A 17,750-nucleotide genomic window follows, 5' to 3' on the forward strand; every position below is an offset into this window, starting at 1 on the left:
TCTCAAAGAATTTCCTGGCCATACTGGCTTCAAACCATAATCATCAGATCTCAACCTCCTAAGCAGCTAGGATTACAAGCGTGAGCTACAGGTGCCCAACCTGGTTTTTGTAGAACTTTATTGAAAAAGTTATTGAAACAGTTTCCTTTCCTTTATTTCTAAGATGTTAAGTGATGATTTATGCTTTCATTTACTGGCTCTGTGTCCTCATTTATGAAGTGGCTCTTCCTCTGTTCACACACCTATTGTTCTCAAGCTACTTTTAGTTAGCAAATTTCCTATAAAATCTGCTGCAATGAAATGGCCTTATACATCAAGAGAGATGTAACTTAGAACATAAAGTGTCTAGAAGCAGGAATATAGCATTACAATATGGTGCACAGGAAGAGGTTAGTGCTGGCTTACAAAACAGTGCACAAGAGGAGGTTAGTACTTGCTTACTTAACAACACAGTAGACAAGAGGAGGATAGTACTTGCTTATTGTTCATCTGTCTACATTCACAAACTCTCTGTTGTTCACATGGCTTTTTTCAGTACCTGTGTCCCTGATGCTATGTTAGAAACATACCTGTGGCAGAACTACTGTCTTTTAAGAACACAGATACTAATAATAATCAAGAGATCTTAGTGAATGATGTAGTTTTCTTTTTGGTCATGGTTTAAAAGAAATCCCATGTTCCAAAACAGTGCAAAAGCCTGCTTTCTATCAGAGGAGGATGGACTGTTCTTTTGAACAGATGTTGCTATGTGGGGAGCCCATGCAAAGAGCCCCCAGGCCCAGGATCTGACAGTGAAGATTAGGCACTTGCACTGTTTAAAGAGTTCCTCAATTTCCCCCCACCAATCTTACAAACTTACCCTCAGGCCCTAATCCTTGCATTAAGTAAGTAAATTACATTCTGTGACCGCAAAGCATGAGGCTTCCTGGCTTCCTCACTCTGTCAGCCAGGCTCCTCCCTCCATTTCATCTCTCTTTCCTAGAGCTCCCTCTACATCAGTTCCCCAAGGAAAATATAGACAACTGGTCGTTTACATCACTAGGCAATACTACAAATAATAAAATCCAACAGAACAGAACAGTAAGTACATTTTGTTCCTCTCACCTTCAAAAGCAATAAATTCTGTTCAATGGTACTATCCTCTTTCCCTCTATAACCAAACATTCTCAGGCACCTACAGTCTCCACCTCCTCATTCTGTAAAACTCAGTTTACTACAACCTAACCTCCGCGTTCCCACCTCACAGAAACTCTGCTTGGCCTTTTCTTATTCAGTACTCAAACTCAGAAGATCATCAAAGGAAAGGAACCAAACATGAAACATACAAAGAAGAAAAATGGGGGAACTAAAAAAGTTTAACTTTCAAAATGCTTTAAAATAGAGCTATCAATACTTAGAGATATCAGTAATCTAATATCCATAAAAGCTAAAACACAACCTATGAAAGAGAAAAAATAAAAATTAAAAATGATAATGCAGTTAAGAATAAGGAAATTAAAAATTCAACACAGGAATTAGAAAATTAAACAGCAGAAATTGTCTAGAAAGTAGTATCAACAAAAAAGCAGAACAGAAAATAAGAGACAGAGGGGCTGGGAAGGTGGCTCAGTGGTAGAGCGCTTGCCTTGCATGTACGAGGCCCTGGGTTCGATTCCTCAGCACCACATAAGCAAAAAGAAAAAAGCCAGAAGTGGTGCTGTAGCTCAAGTGGTAGAGCGCTAGCCTTGAGCTGAAGAGCTGAGGGACAGTGCCCAGGCCCAGAGTTCAGGCCCCACAACCGGACCCAAAAAAGAAGAGAAAAGAAAAGAAAAGGAAAGAAAAGAAAAGAAAAGAAAAGAAGAGACAGAGAAAACATAAGGACTTGTACAAATAAGGCTATCTGCAGATCTATCCAGAAATGCCAACATCTGTCCCAAAAGAAATTTAGAAAGGAATAGAGAACGCACAGGGAGGGAAATAATTAGAAAAAAATCCCAACAACCCACAAGTTCCTAGGCTGAATACTCAACTAATTCCTGATACAATGAATTTTAAAAAAACAAAAAGTCCATACCAATGTATTTTTTCTTTTTCAGCTTTTTTTTGTTTTTTATTGTAAAAATACTGAACAGAGGGGTTACAGTTACATGAGCAAGGTAATGAGTACATTTCTTATCTAGCATTGTTGCCTCCTCCTTTGTTTTTCCCCTACCATCCCTTCCTTCCACCTTCTCACCAATGTATTTTTATTACCATAAAGATCTAAGATACCAAAGACAAATTGTTCTGCAGGGAGACAGTAGTTATATTATGAAAGGTTGTAAATCAAATCGAAATCAGATTTTTCAACAACACCAAAACTCTGTGAGAATTCTGATAAATCAAACAAATCAGATGGGAGAATAATAGTATCTTGGGGCAGGCGAAAAGTCGGAAAACAGTTTTCCCAAGAATATACTCTAGAACAAAATAAGAAACAAAATCAAGGAAGACAAAAACATACAAGACAGAAAACAGTCATCATAACTGGGAGCATCAGGGCACAGCTCAAGTAGTAGAGCACCTGTCTAGCATGCCACCCAAAGGCCCTGGGTTTAATACTCAGTACCACCAAGGAAAAAAAGTGCTGAGGATGTATATCAGCAGTAAAACAGATGCCTAGCATCTGTAAGACCTTGGGTCAAATCCCAGCCCAAGTATAACATGGAGAGACATAGAGCCAAGTACATCATTAGGGATGGGGCAGACAAAGATCATTTATATGTACAGGGTTAAATATTGTTATGTATATTCAGATTATGGTGAAATGGGTCTCCAGAAACGTCATCTTGCAACACTGAAACTATATCCATTAACAACGAAAGGTGTTTAAATTCTATTTTGGGGAGTTAAGAGAGAAATAAGGTGCTGTGGACCAAACCCAGGCCCTGTTAGGTAAGTGCTCTATGATCCAATTATACCCTCAGCCTCAAGCAGCTCATTTTTTTTTGGAGGGGGGGGTTGGCTACAGGGCTTGAAATCTGGGCTTGGGCACTGTCCCTGCAGTCTTCAACTCAAGGCGAGCACTCTACCACTTGAGCCACAACACCACTTCTGGTTTTCTATTGGTTTATTGGAGATAAGAGTCTCACGGACTTTCCTGCCCAGGCTGGCTTTTAACTGCAATCCAGATCTCAGCCTCCTGAGTAGCTAGGATTGCAGGTATGAGCCACAGACACCCAGTTAAGCGGATCCTTCTTAATAATATCCATTCCCTAATGTTGATTCCTTATCAATTCCTTCATCTCAATACTTTCTACCTACCCAACACTGTCTCTGGCCTATCCAACAGGTACCTCTAGTTACCATAACAACACTTAAAGTATGACACTAGTGATGCTATCCTCTGTAGACCTCTAGCTCAATGATAGCAGTAGGAAAACAAAAGTCTGTGCCTAAAGAAATAGGACAGGTCTAAAGCATGACTGTGAACAGAACACCCACATGAGCCCCTGACAAAGGAAAGATAGATCTGGCTCCAGTGGGGCTTCAAGGTCATTCTCAGTGGGGTAAGAGCTAAGATGATGAGACATGCACCTGTACTAAAGCAGCCCTCTGGGGGCTTATCCATGGAGGTATCCACTCCTTAGGCACTTTCAACAGTGACTAACACTGGGAACAGATTAACAGACACCTTAGATCAAGTCCTTAGGCCATGCCTCCTTTCTCTTTTCAATGGACTTCAGTTAAAATGTGAAGAAGAGGAAGGGCAAAGAGAGTCTGCTAACAATAGCTTATATATGTATAATATCACTGATACATTTGCCTGTTACTGTCATTCTAATGTATTTTGGTATCAGCTGAACCCCTCATTAATTATTCCTTTTTCAAAATTACTTTCACACATTACTTCTCTGAAACATGTCGTCTAGCCTTTACTGGACCAATTCCAAGAAAGACAATGAGATCCTAGAGGGATATTAGCAAGGTCAGGCCAGCCAAGGACCAATTTATAAAAAAAGAACCTAGAAATTTTGGGAAGTGGAGAGGGGGACACTTACTGTGAGAAGGAACCCAGGTTTGGTAATAGGAAAGCCACAGATCATAGAACATAGTGGTTTGGAGGACAACCTGTCTTCCAGCAAGGCAAGCCAAAGACGTTTTTCAAAAAGGCTTTTGTAGCCAGGCACTGGTGACTCACATCTGTAATCCTAGCTGTTCAGAAGGCTGAGATCTGAGGACCACAGATCAAAGCCAGCCCAGGCAGGAAAATCCAAGTGGAGCTATGGTTCAAAGTGGTAGAGCACTAGCCTTGAGCAAAAGAGCTTAGGGACAGTGCCCAGGCCTGAGGTTCAAGCATCATGACCAGAAAAAAAAAAAAAAAAAAAAAAGAAGCTCTGTAGATTAACAGAACCTCAAGGAATCCACAGGCCAGGAAGCAACAGCAGCAGTGTGATGGCCATGCTGGCAGCAGTAGACATGAGATCACTCTGCCCCATACAGGATGTCTGCACTGAGAACAGAGCTGCACTCAACTGCCAGGCCTCATGGCTGCTCTCCTCTCTTTCCCCAGGAGCAGTAGGTTGAGTATGCACAAACACGTGCACATGGGTGTGCAACACCATTTGAAACTACTCACAGTGGGGCTGGAGATAAAGGGAAGGGAAACGGCTACACAATCACCAAAGAACTTCCACCTTTGCTATCTTCACTGATTTTCTTCTTTTTCAATTAAAACTAGTACTTTGAAAAATATGTGCAAAGTAGAACATACTGAGGCCAAAAAGGAAGAAATATGTGGCAAAAGTCAGTACAAAATGAATATAGAATTTACAATAAAGTCACATCAATACTTTAACAAATCCTTAAAATTGTATCAATATTCCAAGTAAATATGTCTTAGAAAAGGTACAGCCTAAATGCAATCATTGTAGCAGTGGCAGTTACTCAGGAGGGATTCAAATGTTAGGAGCTACAACCTCAGCCTTGTCCTAACAGCTGGAGACCAGAAGTCAGTGAATACCTTGCACAAATCAAAGGATCAGACATCAGTGAACACCCTGCACAAATCACAGTCAGTCAGCACAGTATAAAAGCTTAGAACTGGGGCTGGGAAAGTGGCTAAGTGGTAGAGTGCTTGCCTCGCATGCATGAGGCCCTGGGTTTGATTCCTCAGCACCACACAAGCAGAAAAAGCCGGAAGTAGTGCTGTGGCTCAAGTGATAGAGTGCTAGCCTTGAGCTGAGGGACAGTGCCCAGGCCCAGAGTTCAGGCCCCACGACTAACCAAAAAAAAAAGCTTAGAACTTAAGTCAGAGGACCCTTCTGAGACCTGGATTGTCACTCAAGAGCCTGAGCACAAGCATACATTACAGAGCTTACTTCCACATACTCCCATGTACTAAAGCAACAAAAAAAAGCAATCCTTACAACCCTATGAGGGAAACTCTATGAGGAAACTGAGTCATGGAAGTGGACTAGCATTTGCAGGGTCCCTTGCCAGCAAAAGGTAAGACTGGATGACCAGTAACAAGACTAAGCCCAGAACCTATGCTACTACTAGCAAGCTGTAAGGACTAGCCCAGATTTTTCTTAGTTTCTTCAATTAGCAGGCCTCCTTGTGTCCCTCTGCCTGTGCCTTTAAACTTAAGGTTCTTAAAAAGAACAAATAAAGGGACAGATATGGTAGTACATGCTTACAATCCCAGCTGCTGCTCCAGAGCAGAGATTAAGAAAATCACAGTTCAAGACCAGCCTAGAAATAGCAAGACCCATCTCTACAAACAAAAGCTAGGCATAGTGCTATACATCTGTAATTTTAAAAGCTCAAACCTTATTAACAATAAAAAAAAAAGTTGTGCGCATGTCTCACAGTAGAGCTTCTGCCTAGCTAGCCTAAGACCCTGAGTATAAACCCTAATATTGCCAAATAATACAATAAAACAAAGGAAAAATTAAAAGCCAAACTAGTCAGTGATACATAGGTGATGTAGATGGTAGACATCACCATCTGCAGGTGGTAGACCATCTGCAAACATACTAAGACTTTTCATTGACTTTTCAGGACACAATATAATGAATATTTAAGAAATATTTAATATTTAAAGCCGTTTTTCTTGTATTACTAAACTCACACATATAAAGAATTGTTTTTCGCTTATTTGAAGGTGCTCTATGGATACTGATACTACTTCAGTACATGTGAACATTAAATCTCTGACATTAAGACTTTCATAAATATCACTGTTAACCTTCTCTTCCTCCTTGGCCAGAATCCCAGAAACAAATTTCAAGTGCACATTAAGCATACTTTCACACAAGAATAAGCAACCTAGAAATTCTTAATTCATTAAACTTATTTCTGCAATATGATCACTACTTTTCTAGGTTAGAGAGCTCTCATTTTCATAGCCTTCATGGCTCTAAAAGGAACTCAACAGCTTAGAGGTACACATGCATGTCCTGTGTCTTGGCTGCCAGTCAAGGGAGGGGTTGGCAGACAGACAAGCACTTGCCCAAGACAGCAAGCTGCTGGCTGAGGAAAGCTGGCTGAGCATGTGGCATCAGCACAACTTGGGCTGAGTCCACAGTGGGTACAGGCACTTCTAGGAAGATAAAGCTGAAAGAATACATGGGAGTAAGACAATCTTCAAGGTTCACAAGTGCATCACAGACAGAAAGTAAGAAATAGAGAAAAGCTGTGAGGATGAGGAAATGTTCTGTCCTCAAGAGGAACACGGGACAGACACAAGGAGACCAGCTGACACGAGCAGGGTAGCTAAGTCCTAGAACTATGTCAAATCTAAGCCACTCAACTAGTTTTCTTGGGAAGAACTCTGAAGTCAACTAATGATCCTAAAGCCTCAAGTGTCTTATGAAAGACCTACAATGATAGGATATATTTAAATATGCAAGGAAACAAGACAAAGTGGAATAGAAGAAAACGGTACATAATTCCCTCCCCATCTTCATGATAAAGCCATTTACACTTACACACACACACACACACACACACACACACACACACACACACACACACACACATACACACACACATACAGAGTAATCAATTCTCCATGATGAAAGGGCATTTGAACATGGTAGAAAATAAGTACACACTTTTAAAAAAGAAACCAAACCAGGTGCTAGTGGCTCATGCCTGTAATCCTAGCTACTCAAGAGGCTGAGATCTAAGGATCTCAGCTGGATGCCAGCCCAGGCAGGAAAGTTCATGAGATTCTTATCTCCAATTAAGTACTAAAAAGCCAGAAGTGAAGCTGTGGCTCAAGTGACAGAGCACTAGCTTTGGGCAAAAAAAGCTTAAGGATAGCATCCAGGCCCTGAATTCAAGCCCCAGGACTGGCACAAAAAGAAAGAAACCAAAATAAATCTGCTTCACTCTACCCTTAAGAGTTATATACATTTTACTAGATCATTTTAGTCTTGTCCTAGTACAAACTTCTATGGATGATGATGGAAGGAGGCAAATGCAGAGGATTAGGGATAAGGCATAGGAAGACTTTACAAATTCAGATTTACAAATTTAGATCTTCCTGATCTAAATAAACAGTAAAACAGAAGTATTTCTGCTCAATGCAGACAGCAGGTATAGTCTGTTCAGAATAAGTGCTTGCTCTTGAAGAAGCCAAGTGCAGTCAGTCAGCACAAGCATCATCACTCCTGCTCAGGCCCACCCCACAGAGTCTGGCATCATCACTGCTGTGCGCTGCTGATAACCACCAGGATGCTCATCTTCTCCCAGGCAGAATCAACACCCTCACTCTGTCTGGGCCACTCCCATGCATAGGCTGTAGAACTTCCCATAGTACTCAGCAGCATCAAGACTATCCTCAAGAGAAAAAAAATTCCAGGTATGGTAGAGCACACCTGAAAACCCAGAAATTTGGAAACTGAGACAGAAGGATTGCAAGTGTTGAGGCCAATATAGACTACAGAGAAAAATTCTGTCTCATACAAAACAAAAGAGCCCAGGTATGGTAGGTGGCACATGCTAAGAAGATTGAGATCAAGAACACAGTTGGAGGCAAGCCCAGGCAAAAAAAGTTAGCAAGACTCCATCTCAGCAAATAAATCAGGGATTGGGATTACATGGGAACATGTAGGAATTTGGGCAAAGGAAGGAGTACATGTAATAATGATATAAAGGGAAGAGGATGGATGTTGGCAGCTGTCCCCAGGCAAAAACACAAGACCCAATCTAAAAAACAAATCAAAGAAAAAAAGAACTGCAAGGTAGGCTGGGAAGGTGGCTCAGTAGTAGAGTGATTGCCTTGCATGCATGAGATTTGATTCCTCAGCACCACATAAGCCGAAAAAGCCAGAAGTGGCGCTGTGGCTCAAAGTGGTAGAAAGCTAGCTTTGATCTGAAGAGCTGAGGGACAGCGCCCAGGCCCAGAGTTCAGGCCCCACTACCAACAAAAAAAAAGAAGAAAAAGAAGAACTGCAGGATGTGGCTAAGTGGTAGAGTTCCTACCTAGCAAGCTTAAGGCCCACAGATAAAGCTTCAGTTCCACTAAAACTTAATAATGAAACAAAACTGCCATTCCTACCAGTAGAGAGTCTGAGCCTGCCTGGTACTACCCCACAAACAGTCCCTGCAAATCCAGTTGATGAGCACCTTCCTGAAGGAAGATTCCCTGGAGGTGTGGCAGTAGCAGCTGCATGCAGAGGAGCCTTGTTTTATTCTGGATTAGAGTGATCATCACTGACCCTCAACCTTGGCACTATATTATAGTAGCTTCATTTCAGCATTTCCCAGAACAGCCTGATTCAACTACTTAGTCTCAATTTTAAACTGTTTTAATTTCATAACCAGTCATAATGTCATTCCTTTCTGGAAGACTGAAACTAATGAAACAATTTACTTAAATGTACCAATTTCTTAAGTATGTACTGGCAGTTAATTCAGAACTTAACAACTGGTATGAAACTTTTGAACGAACTTGTAGACTAAATGTATGGAACTTTTGAAGGAACTAGTAGACTTAGCGTGCATTTACTTTTGCTCCTCCACAAACAGCAGAAGTGTTACTAAAGAGTTTCACACACATCACAAAGAAGAAGTGAAAGACAGAAAACAAAACGAGAGATACTGCCCAAAGAAACGTAGGTCCCATGGTTTCCCTTATTTGCAATAATTAGTATATATCTCAGACAAGCAGAAACAGTCACATAAGTTGATGTTAGGTGAAATGAACCCCAAGGTAAAGACTCAAATGGTTTTTCTTTCTTGCTATTGTTTCTTTTTTTTTGGGGGGGGGGGGTCCGGTCGTGGGGCCTGAACTCTGAGCCTGGGCACTGTCCCTCAGCTCTTCAGCTCAAGGCTAGCGCTCTACCACTTGAGCCACAGCGCCACTTCCGGCTTTTTTCTTTTTTCTTATGTGGTGCTGAGGAATCGAACCCAGGGCCTCAGGCATGCAAGGCAAGCACTCTACCACTGAGCCACTTTCCCAGCCCCTCTTGCTATTGTTTCTAACATATTTATAAGATGATTTCTTTGTTGATTTGTATATCCCTCCCCCACAGTACAACTCCTGTTTTCACTGTATTTGATGTTGGTATAATTTGGAGCGGGGAAGGGAAAAAATAGTTAATAGGGATACAGGTGGACCCATTGCAACAATGAGATGTACAAGACGTTATGTCGAAAAACGAACTTTACAACTTTGGTGCTGGGGGGGTGGAAGAAGGGAGGCGGGGGGGGGAAGATGGGAAGGGATGGGAAGGGGAAACAAAGGAGGAAGCAACAATGTTTGATAAGAAATGTACTCTTTACCTTGCTCATGTAATTGTAACCCCTCTGTACCATATTTTCACAATTTAAAAAAAAAAGAGATACTGACATTACTGAGGACTGAACTCAGAACCTCATGCTTGCTAGGCAGGTGCTCTATCATTTGAGCCACACCTCCACCCCCTTGTTACACTATACGTTTTGAGAAAGAGTCTGGTGTTAAGCCCAGGCCAGCCTGAGCTTTGGTTCTCCTACTTACGCATAGAATGTACCCTGGCCAAGTAAACTTGGAGGAGATTGAGCCACTTCCTGATTGACTAACCAGTTATCTTCCCCATCCCACTCTGCCTTAGTCCCTAAGCCCTCTAGAGCTGCCCAGTGTTGTCAGTCACTCAGCCTGTAGTGAGAGTCAGCACTATAAACTAGCTGCCCTCTTAGCTTCCCCATGGTCAGGACAGTTTGAGATTTAGCACTCTCTTTCTGGGAGCAGTGGCTCAAGCCTGTAATCCTAGCTCCTTGAGAGGTAGAGATGGGGCACTATGGATTGAGGCCAGCCTGGGCATTAACAGTTTCTAAGACTGTCTCTCAACTACTGCAGTATGCACCTGTCATCCCCAGTGACACAGGGAAGCATAAGTAGGAGGATCACAACTGAGGCTAACCTAGACTTGAACTTTTTATGGTCTAGTGGCATAAGTTCAAAGACAGAGCGCTTGCCTGGCATGAAGAATGCCCTGAGCTCATTCCCTAACACTAAAACAAAACATCTATCTGTCAATTTCTTCCCCTAGTTTCTTTAAAAGATAATGTTTAACTCACAGATAACTATTAGGAACTTATGATAATACATAAAGAATATGTGAACTACAGCTTGGTGGATAGGATAGGAATGTACTATGATAATGCAAAGTTCTTGCACTTTATGAGAAGTCTGTATCACTACATATACAAGGACATGACAGGATGCATATTCTAGCTGCAAATATAACCACCAAAGAAGTAATTTGTTCAACAATAAGAAATACTCAATTATTGCAGGGCTCTAGTAGCTCACACCTATAATCCTAGCTACTCAGGAGGTTGAGATCTGGGGATTGGGGTTTGAAGCCAGCCCAGGCAGAAAAGTACATCAGACTCTTATCTCCAATTAAACACCAGAAAACCGGAAGTGGTGCTGTGGCTCAAGTGGCAGAGCACTCACCTTGAGATGAAGAGCTGATGGACAGCACCCAGGCCCAGAGATCAAGCCCCACGACTAGATAGATTAGATAGATAGATAGATAGATAGATAGATAGATAGATAGATAGATAGATAGATAGATAGATAGATGACTCAATTACCCCTAAAAAAATGAAGAGTAGCAGGAAACACACACACACACACAATCAGCAAACTAACAAAATCCTTTATTACTCATATGAGCAACACTCCATATATATCATGACAAATACTGAGTTATTTAGCACAGATGGAACCACGGCTCCTCAAGGAAATACAGGCTTATATTCCTGAGAACATTCAGTCACAACTCTTTAGTCAATCAACAGATATCCTTGTTTTATGTGTGAAATGAATTTCTTTCTACATAATGCTAATTTATTGATGGAGGCAACCACACAACTCAAAGGGAGGCTTACAAGTAATTTCTCCACAAGGCATGTGACATCTCTTGCACTCAGAGACATTGAAGTTCACCTTTGCACTAAATTGTTGTTTTATTTTGTTTTGCCAGTCCTGGGGCTTGAACTCTGGATCTGGGCACTGTCTCTGAGCCTCTGTGCTCAAAGCTAGCACTCTACCACTTAAGCCACAGCGCCACTTCTGGCTTTTTCTGTTTATGCAGTACTGAGGAATCAAATCCAGGGCTTCATGCATACTAGGCAAGCACTCTACCACTAAGCTACATTCCCAGCCCTGCTAAGTTTTTTTTGTTTTGTTTTGTTTTTAGAAAAAGCCCAGAAAGTAGTTTATTGAAGGTCTCCAATAAACTTTCTCCATTCACAGGAAAAAGGATCCAAGAACCCCTATCCTGGTGGACAGGCTTCACCCTACCTCCTGCTGGCCCAGTAGTAGGGCTAGAACAGTCAGTCTGAATACTGGGATTCCATGGGAACAGAGCAGGGAGGGGAATGCTTTAGAGAAAATAGATCTCTATGTACATCCGATATATTTATAGCACATAAACTAGGGGACCCCCACTCGGGGAGCCCTAGTACTGAGCAGAGAGATGGAAAGGTCCAGAAAGGTGGTGCTGGAGGTCACCACCCTCTCCCCTCTGCTCCCCCCTGAGGCCTCCCCAGCCTCCTTGGCAGTGTTGCACTAAGTTTTTTAAGCAGCAAGTCACCAACAAAAGACAGGCTGGAAGCCTTGTGTGATGGCCTAGCTATAACCTGACACTTGGGAGACGGAAGCAGAAGGATCAAAAATTTGAAATCACCTAGACTCAAAGTGAATAAGAGGCCTGCCTGTATTACACAGCAAGACTCTGTGTGTGTATGTGTGTGTGTGTGCGTGTGTGTGTGTGTGTGTGCGTGTGTGTGTGTGTGTGTGTGCGTGTGTGTGTGTGCGTGTGTGTGTGTGTGTGTGTGTGTGTGTGTGTGTAGAAAGTTACTTTGTTTGACTTGAGCTGGTAACATGGATATTAAAAAGCACTTCAAATATTCATTTTAGGGTTACAAACCAATTTTGAAATTTTTGAAGATAAAGACTCCAAAATACTTGCATCAGCTGGGTGCCAGTGGCTCACACCTGTAATCCTAGCTACTCAGGAGGCTGAGATCTGAGGATCGAAGTTCAAAGCCAGCTCAGGCAGGAAACTCTGTGAGATTCTTATCTCCAGTAAACCACTCAGAAAACCGGAAGTGGCACTGTGCTCAAGTGGTAGAGTGCTCACTTTGAGCTGAAGAGCTGAGGGATAGTGCCCAGGCCGAGTTCAAGCCCCACAACTGACAAAAAAAAAAAAAAAAATTGCATCAACTGTGTAATCATTAAGTACATTAAATGTGACTAGATTAAATAAATGTTAAATAGACATTGTAAGCCTAGGGTGGAAAAAGAAGGAGCTAAATCAACCTCTCATGTCTACACTGATGTCCTTTGCTGAATATAAAGGAACAGGTCAAAGTAAGAGGATGGGCCAGGCATGGTGGCTCATTCCTGTAATCCTAGTTACTTGGGAGGCTAAAATTGCTGGATTACAGTTTAAGGCCAGCCCACGCAGAAACAGTTTTTGAGACTCCATCTAAATCAGTGGCTAAACTCAGTGGTACTTGTCTGTAATCCTGACTATTGGGCAGCCTAACAGATGAACTGTGCTCAGGCTTGCATCCAGGCAGGAAACAAGACTCTATATCAAACACAATGAGCAAAACTCAGGGTTGGAGGTATGGCTCAATGATAAAAGAGTGCCTGCATAGCAAGCAGGAGGCCCTGAGTTCAAAACACTAGTACCACCAAAAAGAAAAAAATGGGATGGAAAAGATATAGCACACAAACACTAGTAACAATGTAATAAACACAATACTCTCTCCAGCTGACATTGGCACAGGATGTAATCTTACAAATCTGAATACCATATAACTCAGCAATAAAGTAAGTAAGTCAGGCATGTTGTGCATACTTGTAATCCTAGCACTCAGGAGATTAAGGAAGAAGGATCACAAATTGTAGGCCAGGATGTGTTACATAGAAAGACACCGTTTTGTTGGGTTTTTTTAAGTCAATAAAAAATAGAAATACAGGGGCTGGGAAGGTGGCACAGTGGGAGACTGCTTGCCTCGCATGCATGAGGCCCTGGGTCCAATTCTTCAGCACCACATAAGCAAAAAGAAAAAAAAAAACTGGAAGTGGTGCTGTGGCTCAAGTGGTAGAGCGCTAGCCTTGAGCTGAAGAGCTGAGGGACAACGCCCAGGCCCAGAGTTCAGGCCCCACGACTGGACCACCCCCCCCAAAAAAAAAAATAGAAATACATAGAAAATTGGCTGGGAAGGTGGCTCAGTGGGAGACTGTTTGCCTCACATGCATGAGGCCCTGGGTTTGATTCCTCAGCACCACATAAGCAGAAAAATCCGGAAGTGGCACTGTGGCTCAAGTGGTAAAGCGCTAGTCTTGAGCTGCAGAGCTCAGGGTCAGTGTCCAGGCCCAGAGTTCAAGCCCCACGACTGACCAAAAATAAATAAATAAATAGAAAAAGAATGGTGTAATGTAGCTCCATGATTTTCATTAATTGTTACAAAGAGATAAACTTCAGTACTTGTGTGTATCTTTAAGACTTACAGATACAAATAGTAAATCCACATTTGCAACCCAGAACTCACTGCTGAGTATAAGCTTTGGTATGTGTAAGAAGGAATATGATTCCTACAAAAGTTTGAAGTGATAAGGTATTGTTACCCAGGTTGGCTCTGAGAATAAAGTTGATGTCAAAGCTAAAAAAAAAAAAAAAAAAGAAATTTAATGAAAAAAAGAGACTTTCATAAGAAATCTAAGTGAAGCTAGCAAGATTCAGCTAAATAAACTTAGCAAGACCACCAAATGGGAATGTAATGTACAAATCCAATTCTATTTCTACCTACTAGCAACAAAAAGAGAATAAAAAATATTTTTTCTTAAAAGTAACATCCAAAAGCAAAGTATTCAGGGATAAAGTTAATAAAATGTTTGCATGTCCCTTTTACTCACAATACAAAAACACCACTAGGCAGAATTAAAATACATAAAGCAATATACATGAACATATGAAATACATAAATATATACCATATGTCTAATGTAAAATCCAATATTGCAAACATACTGATGATGCTCAAATCACAACTCCAACTTTATTCCCACCAATGACTATAAAATTTATACAGAAATACGAGGGATCTAGAGCACAGAATTGAAAAAGAACAAGTTGAAAGACGAACTGTGACTTCAAGATTTCATACAAAACCACAATAATCAATACAGGCACAATAAGCCAGCCTGTGCCAGTGTCTTGTCCTTCAGGAAGTCAGTAAACAGAGGAGTCTGAGGACAGCCTGGGCAACACAGCAAGACCTTGTCTCAAATAAAGGGCGGGGGGGGGGGGGGGGGGAGGAAGGAGAGGGGGAAAGGAAGACAGGGTGAGGGGAAGGGGGAGAAGGGATGGAGAGAGGGTGAGAGGGAAAGGGGGGAGGGGGACAGGAGAGGGGGAAAGGGAAGGGGAGAGGTGGAGGGGGAAAGGAGGAGGGGGAGAGGGGGACAGGGAGAGGGAGAAGGAGAGAAGGGGGTGGAGAGGCACACACATGCAAATGTATCATTCTGCCCTAAGGATAGGAATAAGATCAAGGGAACAGAACCAAGGGTTGGGGAAACAGACAACACATACAGTCAATTGGTTTTCAAAGAGAAATGGAAAGTGTTTTCAACAAATGGTGCTAGATTGGGGGGGGGGGAGGGGAGGATAAACTTCAACTCTTACACAAAATTTAAAACAAGAGGAAAGTAAGTCCAAGTACTCTGCATCAGCAGTATCAGTTCCAGCTCATAGCTATTCACAGATGTGTACACACAGATGTTTCAATGGACTATATCTTTACATGCTTTCACATTACCAACAGTACAGTATTAAGAGATGGAAGTGGCACTGAAGCTCAAGTGGTAGAGTGCTAGCCTTAAGCACAAAGAGGCTCAGAGACAGCACCCAAGCCCAGAGATCAAACCCCACAACCAACCGAAAAAGAAAAAAAAGTTACCTAATCAAATTTAGTATGTTTGGAAGTGGAGCTTGGCTCAAGTGGTTGAACATTAGCCTTGAGCAGAAAGAGGCCCAGGGCCCACACACAGGCCCCAAGTTCAAGACTAAGGATCAGAAGAAAAAAAAAAAGATATATTGTATTTATAAAGAGGTAGGACTTTGGGCTGAGAATGTGGGTTAGTGGTAGAGTGCTTGCCTAGCATACATGAAGCCCTGGGTTCAATTCCTCAGTACCACATACACAGAAAAACCTGGAAGTGGTGCTGTGGCTCAAGTGTAGAGCATTAGCCTTGAGCACAGAGAGGCTCAGGGATAGTGCCTAAGTCCTGAGTTCAAGACTCAAGACTAGAAACAAACAAAAGAGGTAGGAGGTGATTAAGTCATGTAGGTATAGCCCTATGAATGAAATGGAGACTGGTTAAAAGGCTGAAGCACATTGGAGCCTTCTGCTCTCACATCATGTGAGGCCTAAACAAAAGACCCTCATCAACACCAAATGAAAAAACATTTCTCTCAGATTTCAAAGCCTCCTAAGTTAGAAATTAATTCTGATTATAAATTACCAAGATATTTTGTCATAGTAGCACCAGTAGACTAAGATGCATGTGAATTAACATACTAGATCACATCCTAATTGTGTCCACTGAGAGAGCAAGAAGTAGTGACACAGCAGTAGCAATACACACATCATGTAACCACTTTTTTCTTTTTTTGCCAGTCCTAGGGCCTGAATTCAGGGCTTAGGCACTGCCCCTGAACTTCTTTTGGCTCAAGGCTAGCACTCTACCACTGAACCACAGCACCACTTCCAACTTTTTCTATTTATGTAGTACTGAGAAATCAAACCCAGGGCTTCATGCATGCTAGGCAAGCCCTCCGCCACTAAGCCACAGTCCCAGCCCATGTAACCACTTTTTTGATTTCTAAATACTATGGCCCACTCTCTCAAGAACAAGGCTCCTGTAATTTTTTTTTTTTTGGTCGCTTGTGGGGCCTGAACTTTGGTCCTGGGTGCTGTCCCTCAGTTCTTCAGCTCAAGGCTAGCACTCTACCACTTGAGCCACAGTGCCACTTCCGGCTTTTTCTGCTTATGTGGTGCTGAGGAATCGAACCTAGGGCCTCATGTGTGCAAGGCAAGCACTCTACCACTGAGCCACCTTCCCAGCCCTTAAACAAGGCTCCTCTAAAAGCTGATTCAAGGGTCAGGGCATAAAAATGAGCTCAGGACAACCTGTTTACTTGTACCAGAAAGTGAACAAGTAGTCCAAAAGACATATTAAAAAGTACACTAGAGACTCAGCTTGAAAAAGGCTCATGAGGAGCTGGGAGGTGGCTCAGTGGTAGAGTGCTTGCCTTGCATGCCTGAGGCCCTGGGTTCCATTCCTCAGCACCACATAAGCAAAAAAGAAAAAAGCCAGAAGTGGCTCTGTGGCTCAAGTGGTAGAGCGCTAGCCTTGAGCTGAAGAGCTGAGGGACAGCGCCCAGGCCCAGAGTTCAGGCTCCACGACTGGACCCCCCCCCCCCAAAAAAAAAAAAGAAAAAAGAAAAAGGCTCATGATCCTAGCTACTCAGGAGGCTGAAATCTAAGGATCGTGGTTCAAAGCGAGGCCAGACAGGAAAGTCTGACCACTAGAAAAAGCCACTAGAAAACCAGAAGTGGCACTGTGGCTCAAGCGGTAGAGCGCTTGCCTCAAGCTGAAGAGCTGAGGGATAGCACCCAAACCCAGAGTTCAAGCCCCACGACCAACAAAAACAAAGAAAAAAGAGAAAAGAAAAAGGCTCATGAACACCAACTATGAAATAGGCATAGCCATAATTCAAGTACTGAACTACAGGCCACCGCATAAAATTACACATATATACCACTTAACACAAATGTATAAATAAGAGAGGGAGGAAGAAATGCTCTTCCTGAGGGAATACCAATTAATAGCTACAGAAAAAAGAAGGGATTTGGAAAGTCATCACCAGATGCTAAGACTAGTGGGTTAAAGTTTGATGAGAAAAGGACATTTACACAGCATCAACACATACTAACTTCAAAGAAAAAAACAGAATTTTGGCAGCAGAGAAATCCGGCAGATACAAACTTCAAGAAGTGTCCAAAGTCATGACCAATACCCAAGCAAACATCATGTGTACTCGAAATATGCTGCACTGAGAAGAATAAGTCATTTTTGCTCCCTCTTCCTCAAATATAGAACCTGAATCTGTTCATGAGGAACCTTCAGACAAGCACAAATTAGGTATTCCAGAAAAACATCCCTAATATAAAATATTTTGAAGGATCTGGACCCTTCAAAAACACTGATGCCAA

The 17,750-nt window shown here is 42.2% G+C and overlaps 1 protein-coding gene and 1 pseudogene across 6 annotated transcripts in view; one reads left to right on the forward strand and one right to left on the reverse strand.

Moving 5' to 3' along the window:
* The window catches only part of Marchf8 (membrane associated ring-CH-type finger 8), a 99,925-nt gene that overhangs the window by 61,011 nt on the left and 21,164 nt on the right, over positions 1-17,750 (reverse strand). The window lies entirely within an intron of this gene.
* On the forward strand, positions 13,970-14,067 carry LOC138826256 (small nucleolar RNA SNORA40; annotated as a pseudogene).

This window comes from Dipodomys merriami, unplaced genomic scaffold, assembly GCF_024711535.1.
Source record: "Dipodomys merriami isolate MVZ:Mamm:240054 unplaced genomic scaffold, mDipMer1.0.p SCAF_14, whole genome shotgun sequence".
NCBI lineage: Eukaryota > Metazoa > Chordata > Mammalia > Rodentia > Heteromyidae > Dipodomys > Dipodomys merriami.